At 34.5% G+C, this 9,696-nt stretch overlaps 1 protein-coding gene across 2 annotated transcripts in view; it reads left to right on the forward strand.

Moving 5' to 3' along the window:
- Positions 1–7,339: 7,339 nt before the first annotated feature.
- LOC118746100 (protein spaetzle 5-like) overlaps positions 7,340–9,696 on the forward strand; it is a gene marked incomplete at its 3' end in the record, with an annotated part of 45,759 nt that continues 43,402 nt past the window's right edge. For both annotated transcript variants that reach the window (XM_036479873.1, XM_036479874.1), the window contains 1 exon segment: positions 7,340–8,368.

Below are 9,696 nucleotides of genomic sequence, written 5' to 3' on the forward strand. Positions count from 1 at the left end.
GACTGTATGGCAGGTGGGCGTAAAAGTGGGCGAATTTTCTTAATTTTTTTTTAAAAAACTGGAATTGTCTCAAAAATAACCTGTGCAAAGTTTCAGAGCTCTACAATGACTCCTTGTATTTAATGCCGGCGTTGTCTCACTGTGCATCGTTTCGAGTGTTCAGATAATCGTTTTCATTTTGCACAAAAAAGGTAATGAAACAAGTTTTATTCCAATAGTTTACATAGTAAGTCATTTACGTATACAATTTTATGTAGAAAGATTATTCTCCTCTCGTTTGAAGGTAATGCTGCCGGTAAGGGCTTACCGCCAATGACATGCCCATGTTATAATAATGCCTTCTTGAAGCGAAAGGGTAAGCGATTCCCATCGCCTAGCTCGTTTCAACTTTCGTTTCTGTGTTTTGATCGTGTTTTTTGCTGGGTAGTATGACAATTAGTATATTTTATGCAGCAAGTGTCACTCCACTCGACGCTAATGAAATCGTTTGGAAATTTCGCATATTCGCCCACCTGCATTGCGTATATGTACCTACATATATGCGCACAATGGCAGACAGTGTGCGAATTCGTGACAAGTTCTATTCTAATTTATGCTTACATGCTAATTTATCTCAAAGCAATTAAAAGTGTATCACATTGCGACCGGCAACACGGAACTGTTGGCCAATAGCGTGCCAAATGCAAACAATATTAAATTGAGATAAAAAGCAAAAGTGCCCAAAACAAATAAATAAATAAACAACGAGATGTATAAATTAATGGTCAATTGTTTTACTGGTCATGACTTTTTGTTTCATTTACAAGGTGTACATACATGGTAATAAAGCGAGGTAAAAAAGGAATGCAAAATCTAAAAAATAGGTACACTTTCCAAACAAAATGTTTAACACATCTATGTTTTATATATCATTTTATTCATAATTTCTTAGTAAATCGATAAATATAAGTGTAATTCATTTTCATCAAGTGCTTCAAAAGTTAGACGAGGAATAAACATTTGGATCGCTGAAACAGAAAATAAAATAATTAGCTGGGCTTAAATTACGCTGTGCAAGTTGTTAATTTTGAGCAAATATTTTGAAAGTTGAGCTCACATAATGGGGCATTCTAAATTTAATGGAATCCCCAGTTTTACCAGATTGGCTCCGGTTTTCGAGATAACGGTACTTGAAAATTTGATTAAATTTTAACTATTTTATAAATAACTCCCTCAGTTTTGAAGTTATTTTACTAAAATTTGGCACATAACGGTTTTTTAATATTACCTCAATTATTCCTTAAAATTATCGAAATGGGTTCAGTTTAACATATAGCTCCAATCAAAACTGAGGGAGTTTCCGACAAATAATTATTAAAAATACACTCACTTCGCAAATTTCAGTCGGATATCTCGAAAACTGAGAGACCAGATTGCTTTCAAACAGAGGGACAGACGGACATGGGTAAATCAGCTCGGCTATCTTTTCTTATTCTGGTACTAACAAACATCGGACCAAAGTTATAATACCATTTCATGCTCTTGAAAGGTATACTAATTTGTAAAAACTTAGATATAGAATTTCACGCTATTAAAAGCAATGTAACGCAAAAAACTAAATTAACACAAAGAGGAACAATTGGGACCACAGATAGTGACCACTTTTGCGTGTGAAGACCGCTCAGAGTTGCATTCTACGTAAAAGATCCAAGTTCGGGCTCAAAACACTGATGTTTCTAGGTATAGACTAATTAGTAATTTGAATCTGAATTTCCTCTACCCAAATATCTAAAATATATACGTATTTTTATGAGTATTCAAATGCAAATGCATACAAGCTTACAAATCGAAAAGTAAACTTAAGAAATAGCTCAAGAATAACCACCAAAACTGGCTTATACATTTTTTTTTAAAGTAAAAGACAATCAATTCATAAGCCGCAATGCATAAACCTGAATCTGTTGCTGTCTTAGGAATTGTAGATTTGGTAACACGATGCGCTGAATCTCCACGTAACGGTAAAAAAAAGTTCCTTAAGCTTTATGGAGCATCGTCAATGTGACATCACATTTACCCTGCAGTGAAACACCAAACTAGTCAGGAAAAATACTAGTTTACAACTAGAATTTCCTGGTTGAAACCGAACTAGCTCGAAAATGCCCAGACTTGTACCAAGTACGAAACGATTTATTCATGCCCGGTTTTATTTGACTTCGCCAGTTTAATACAATAAAGTGCACAAAATATTAAAAACTTGTATCTATATAAATCATGATTAATAATTATTAATTAAACCATGTGTTTTTGGATAACCGTTGATAAATACCAATAGCAACTTTTTAATGAATAATAATTAAATAAAAATTGTAAGTTAATTCATTAATTTTAATTACATAATAATTTTATTATTTTTGATAATTTCCATTTACTCTTAAGTGTTTTTATACCCGAGCGCACTTGTGCACAAGGGTATTATAACTTTGTTCACATAACGGTTGTTTGTAACAGGCAAAACGAATCGAGATAGATATAGACAAATGTATACATAAATGATCAGAATGAAAAGAGAAATCGATTAAGCGGTGACTGTCTGTCCGTCCGTCCGTCTGTGCACACGATAACTCGAGTAAAAATTAATATATCTTAACGAAACTTGGTACGTGAACTTCTTTTGGGCGTGGGACGGACGGTATTGAAAATGGGCGAAATCGGATAATAACCACGCCTACCTCCCATATAACGGTAATTTTAAGAAATACGAAAACTGCGATATTTTAGTAACTACTGAAGATAATTCACTCAAAATTGATACTTACAATGAGTTTCAGACGGAAAACGTGAATATTATAAATTTTTGGAAAATGGGCGTAGCCACGCCCACTTATGGTTACATGTGTATATCTTGGTAACCGCTGCACCAATTTCTTCCAAACTTGGCACAGTTGTTGGCCTTAGTACAGCATACTAAATGGCTGACAATTTTAAAAATCGGACAATAACCACGCGCACATCCCATATAACGGTAATTTCGGGAAATACAAAATCTTCGATAAATCAGTAAATATTGAAACTAATTTATTCAAAATTGATGATTGCAACAATTCTTTACCATGAAATACGTTTATGACAAAATTTTGGAAAATGGACGTAGCACCGCCCACTTGTGATCACATATATGTATCTCGCTAACCATTCTAGCAATTTGTACCAAGCTCGGTATGGTTATTGTGCTTGCCACATAAAAGCAAACCGTTGAAAATTGTTGAAATCGGACTAAAATTGAGGCCGCTTTTCATATAACGGTAAATTTCATAAATGCTTGAAACTGCAATATTTCGAAATTTAAGGACGCTAATTTACTTAAAATTTATACACCCCGGCTTATCATGTAGCGGTAGCTTTCGGAAAGGTGGAAAACATATATTTAATACTTGCGCCGGGTATTTAATGTTCGGCTCCGCCCGAACTTAGACTTTCTTACTTGTTAATTATACGATTAATATAACTATTTGATTAATTCCAAATATCAATCAACAAGCCAAACCAAAGACAAAAATTAGGAATTTGTTAACGGCATGAAATATTTATTTGTTTATGTTATTATTACTTTCATTTAATTTTAAAAAGAAAGAACTGAAATGTCCAAAGTTAATGAATTTAATTTAATTTTATGATAACTTTTATTTTTATTTAAGTTCACCCGAGAATGAACTAAAGTATTTATTTTATGATTTATTTTGGAATGAATTTCCGTCACCTCTTGTCAAGCTTGGTTTGCAGACAAACCGGTTTCGGCGTTGTGCCATCTTCAGTGTCATTTTTCGTTCTGTCTGGTTCGAGTTTTTGTCCTTAATTTGTGTTCATTTATCTTTGGTAATGTGATAAAGTGCTTGTGGTGTGTTCTGAGTGTCCATGCCTGTTTTGTTTTTTTTTTTGTAATTTTTCTTTTCTCGTAAATCAATTTTAAGGGTTCAAAATAACATCCGATACGGGATTTCTTTGTTCATTTATTATTTTTATTTTTAACTAAAATATTTTTTTTTACATATTCAATAATATTAAAAAAGATGAAAAATATGTATTTTTGTAACTGAAACCTTTTGTTTTTAATAACAATTAACGAAAAATGCATTTAAATTAATATTCGAAAGTTTGAAATATTTGTGTATTTGTTTTTCCTTTTAATCAATACTAAAAAAAATTAACACTAATTATTGGCAAATCTAAGGCTACTAAGTAAAAATGTGTAATATGTTAAAGTGTACGCAATGAAATTTTTTTTTTGTATATTCATGAATTCATTTTATAGTAGTGGTTTTGGTTCATAGTTGGGCTAATATTTTTCTGTCTATTTTGACCTAGTCTGAAACTATTATATTTCTGACCGAAATCTGGCAGTGGTCATCTAGTAGGACATCCCCATGTTAAAAATACCAGTTGATTGCATGGAAAAAAGATAGTTGGCTGACTAGTTGTGCATGCAGTTCATACTAGTTGTGAGGTAGTTTACAACTGGTCCATTTGACTACAGGGTAGTGACTTAATCAGCCCTAGGCAGCGGCCGCTCGGCGGGCATATTCGCGTATACATACACGCTCTGCTTGAGAAGCCAGCCGAAGCTTCATTCAACTGCACGACTCCCAGTAGTAATCGGTTGTATGCATTCTTGAAGGATGCTTGCTATATGAGTGAATTAGTGTGAACAATTCATGCGTAATCATGAATTTCCACGAATAAATTCAAATTCTAGCGAATTGCAAGCGAATGTACGTTGTCGTTGTTTTTGGTACATTTCTTGATAAGTTTGAAGTGGAATTTTTGTAATATTTTCAGTCTTGTGCAAAAATTTTAGTGAACGGACGTGTTGTGAGATACTATTTTCAGCACAAACGGGCTTTTACAAGATATGCATTTGCATATGTAAATGCTACTTGTTTGTATGTCCCCGTATATTAAAATGTATCAGAAAAGTAGCATTTGCATATGGGGATCTTGTAAGAATTCTTTAATACTATTCCATTAATGCATTTTTGTATGTTTGAAACATTAATACAGACATATGCATACAGCAGTAGTACAAGTGTATGATTAAGGTACGCATACGCTATGAGAAACCACGCGTGTTAAATGGAAATGAAGGTTCATTTATACTGGCATGTATACACAGCAGCAAACTCATGCCACCTACAGCGATGTTGTATGCTTAAGATTTCTACTTGGGCTTGTTCGCACGCACACAGTGACATCAATTTCTGCCGAGGCTGCCCACCTCTGGACTAAATCAATAAAAATCGCCTCTGCGGTGACAAGTGCACGTTGCTATCGGCGCGTATGCATCGCCGCGGCAGCCACTGGCGTGTTTTAGAGATTTACGCCGATAGGCTTTTCGGTGGCGGCGGCGGCGACGCCAGTCCAGGCGTTTTTGAGTTTTGAGTTTTGTCGTTATTGCAGAGGATCAACCGATATATTTTAGCATCGATATTAATTTCTCCGATGTATCCAAAGATCGATGTTACTTCTCAAAATTTGCATCCCTAAAATCTGGACCAGGCTTGTGTATCATTAAAATTTTCTACATAATTCTTTAGGCGCCGAAAAAGGCGGTGGCGGCGTAAACGTCTAGCGTGTTTCAATGATGATATAGCGAGCTGTCAAGGTACAGGCAAAGCCGGTCGGGCAGCAACATTATCCATCCATCCAAATACATGTACACATAATTTTTAGCTTTTAAAAAAATTTTGGATTAAACTAAAGTTATCGCGTGCGAGGGCCTACTAAAAATCTAACAATCAGCCGTGAAAAAACTGAATAATTAATTAATAATACTTAAGTATAACAAAAAATGCATAAAACCAGTTCATCGTCGACGCTAGACAGAAAAGAAAACAAAAGCTAAAATCTAAAAAAGGAAATAATAAAAAAATAAAAAAGCAAACGCAAACGTTAATTGAAACAAAAGGCCGCTTGCGTTTTAGTAGCAAAACAGCTGACATAGCTGTAACAATGCGATGCCAAACCGGCAATTCGCTACCCACTAGCGGCATTGTTGTCGACCACACAAACACACACACACACCTACACATGGTAAGCTTAAACAAATGTCTACATGCAATCAAGCTTTGTTTCAATGCAAATACACAAAGCAAAATATATGTATGTACGTAGATACCACGAGGTGCTTACTACGCTGCGCTGGAGCGTCTTGAGTTCGCCCTAAGCTCTGAAACACTCAAATAAAACGAAAGACTGAAGCAGCAAACGCGTTCAATCACTCGAATGCCCTGAGCACAGTGTTGCCATCTTTCGATTTTCAAAAAGCACCAAAAACTTGGCAAAAAAGCGTTTTACCCCACCTAAAAGCACCAATTTTTTTGAATCAAACATTAAAACTGGTATATCTCGAGAAAGAACTAGTAATTTTTAGCAAAAAAAAACCGACTTCAACTCCCATATAAAAAAATATATATATATATATATCTCATGATCCGCTGATCGGATCTTAACCAGATTAGTATGGGACCACCTCTGAGACACTACCTTTCCGATCCAAAATTATCGAAATCGGTTGACGTGGTCCAAAGTTATGCGGTAACATACATAACAAAAAAAAAAAAAAAAAAAAATTTTCCGACGAACTGATAACCTCTTCCTTTTTTGGAAGTTGGTTAAAAATAGAATCGCATCAAATGAAAATAATGCCCTAATTAAAAATTAGTAAATAATTTGATGTTTTCATTATATAACCCCAAACCTCAACCTCACTTTGAGGTTAGGATATCTTAAAATTCTAGTGCTAGAGCAATTGTGTGGCCAGATTTGGATTCAGCACCAAGAAACGATTTGTTTTACTCAGGTGGTAAAAAAAAACAAAATTTATATAAATAATTAGAAAAGAAAAAAAAAACAAATACTTAACTTACTTACGTACTGGCATTTTCAACGCGAATAGAGTTTAACAAGGTGGATTTGCAGCTTCAGCTTTTTATCAATCTTGGTTGTATTTTAGTCCATTTAAATTTGTAGATTCTTGTAAATTTAGTGCTGTCACAGCCTTAAATATTCCAAATTATTTCAGGTTTTAACTATCTCGAAGTAATTTTAGTTCAGAAAAAAAGCACTAAAAAGGCACTAGGCACTAAATAATTTTTTTTTTTTTGGCGTTTTAATTTTCAAAAAGCACTAAATCTAGTGCTTAAAGCAAAACAAGTTGGCAACTATGCCTGAGCAGCCAAGCGGGTGTGCGAACAAAGCCAAAGTGAGCACAAATATGAAAACTCAAAACAGAAAAGTTTGAGCGACAAAAAGGTCCATACTATAGGCCAAAAAACGTAGCGGCCGTCAGTTGGTTTCGAAGTTGGCAACGGTGAGCAGCGAAAACGAGCGATCTCAACGCATGCTCGCCCAAAACGTCGAGAAACAGCAAACTGGACTGACGTGGTTTTGCAGCTCACGGCGTTCGAAATACTGTGGTGTCTTGCATAAAAAAATATATGGAAAAAAAATATTTTTAATTGAAGTGCCCTAAACAAAGGTTAAAGCAATGTTTTGAAATGTTTCGTGCGTTTTCTGTGAGATCAAAAAAGTTCAACTCTTTTGATGCGAATGTCATTCTACAGTACGCGCCGTCAATATTTTTTCATAATTTTGCTGCTTGTGTGCTTTGGTAAATTTGCAAGTAGTTTTGGCAGAAACGTATTCAGCTGCACTTTCAAATTGTGGTGTTTCATTATATAAAGTTTCCTGAATCATAAAATTCGTGCATCGGCATGAGTGTGTGGCGTAGTGCGTAAAGCGAAAGTTATTAAAATAAAAAAAAAAAACATCCCACGAGAAGTTTTATTTCCCGAAATTCCACTTAATGTCGCCACCGCCTGTAATGATAATAAGTGTTCAAGTCAAGCACTTAAATTTAAAGTTCACCTAAAAAACCAGAAACCTTTTTGGCTCAGATCATCTCAATATTTTGAAATTTGTATTCATTTGCAAATTTAACGAAAACACTTCACCTAATCAACGCTGGGTGCGTGTTTCAAATTTGTAATTTTCTTGCAGTAATAAAATAAAATAAGCGAACGCCAAAACGATAAATATAACACAAGTGAAATTGGTGAGATTTGTGTGCCGATATTGTGGCACCGGCGAGCAGAGTTGCAGAAAAAATTCACAAAGAGTGTTCAATTTGTAATGAGTTTCGTTACAGTGTAATTCAATTTTAAACTATTCTGTATTCGCACAACTACATAGTTAGCGTTTTTTTTTTTGGTCTGGCTTTGTTTTTGAACAACTGGATATTGCTCGACTTTCGACAGTACTTGTGTGGATTCCATTAAGCGAGTGCACAAGCGTGAACGCACTGAAGAGCTCTTAACCCGAGTAGAATACAAAAAATGTAAGTATTTTTGTATTTGATATTTTTTCGTATTAATTGTTCTCAATATACATACGTTTCCGCTTATGCTTGTTGTTTAAAACATTAGACAGATTAATGCTAGTCGCTGAAAAAAAAACTTGTTTTATTTCTGAAACGCTTGATATTTAATCCGCTTCTTCTGGCTAAAGTGGGCCTCTACTTGTGAAGTCATGTAAACAAATTTGAAAGTAAATGAATCCCTCGGCTTGTTTGTTATTTCTGACCTAATAACATTCGGTAGGTACAGGGTTCGATTCCTGGTCCTAGCAAAATCCAAATAAGAGTTTTTTTCTGGTAGCTGCCGCCCCTCGGGCAGGCAATGGCAAACCTCCGAGTGTATTTTTGCCATGAATAAAGCTTCTAACTAAAACCATTTGCTGTTCTGAAGCCGCGTAAAACTGTTGCTAAGCTGATTGTCAACCAATATTTTTCTAAAATACATTTAGGTACCTATTCAAGAAAAAAAAAAAACAACAACAGGTGTTTGCGAAAGTTAGCGTGAATTATTTTTTGTATTACCACTCAGCTCTTGTTTTTATATAGATACTACTAAACTTGATTTGTGAGGAGTATTTAAACATTTTGGAGAGTAACCTTAGCCAAACTCACTAATAAGCTTAAAAGAAATGGTATCTGGTATGAATCTGCACTGATAAAATTGTCAAATAATAGCCCCCTTCGAATTAGTGTTTCCACTCAATAATATTTTTCCTACCGAAATTGGTCCAAAATTGCCGTAAGCCTACCGACGTGCGACTTGCAATAAAAGTGTCAACTTCGGATTTTTAGCGTTTTCGTTACTACAAAAAATGTTGCCATTTCATTGCGCTCTCCTTAGCGTTTGTTCAAAGAGGGCAATGAAAAAATTAAAGCTGTCAATGGCACTGTGAATATTCTTCGAAATTATAGAAGGTAGTTATCATATCAAACAACATACAATTAGCAAACCTAGAGGTAGTTACATATATATTTAACAACCGCACTATTATTACTACGTCTAAAAATATGCACTAGGCTTTAGCGGATACGCACGATACCCCTGGGTGATCTCCCTGATAAGCAAACATTTTTCAGGTAAAAGTGTCACCGTTTTTGAAATATTTAAATTTTTTGAATTAAAAAAAAAGTAAGGCGTTTTCATGTATTTTCTTTAACTGTATCTACAAACAAGGCTATACTTAGTAAATTTTTTATGTAAAACACTTTCAGATAGTTGCTTCTCTATACTCAAATACAATGTAGTTAAAATATATTAAAACATCATAAAATTAGGACTATATTGGGATTTTTAACTTTTTGATATTTTC

This window comes from Rhagoletis pomonella, unplaced genomic scaffold (genome assembly GCF_013731165.1).
Source record: "Rhagoletis pomonella isolate Grant_MI unplaced genomic scaffold, Rhpom_1.0 Rhpom_scaffold_00010, whole genome shotgun sequence".
Classification (NCBI taxonomy): Eukaryota; Metazoa; Arthropoda; class Insecta; order Diptera; family Tephritidae; genus Rhagoletis; species Rhagoletis pomonella.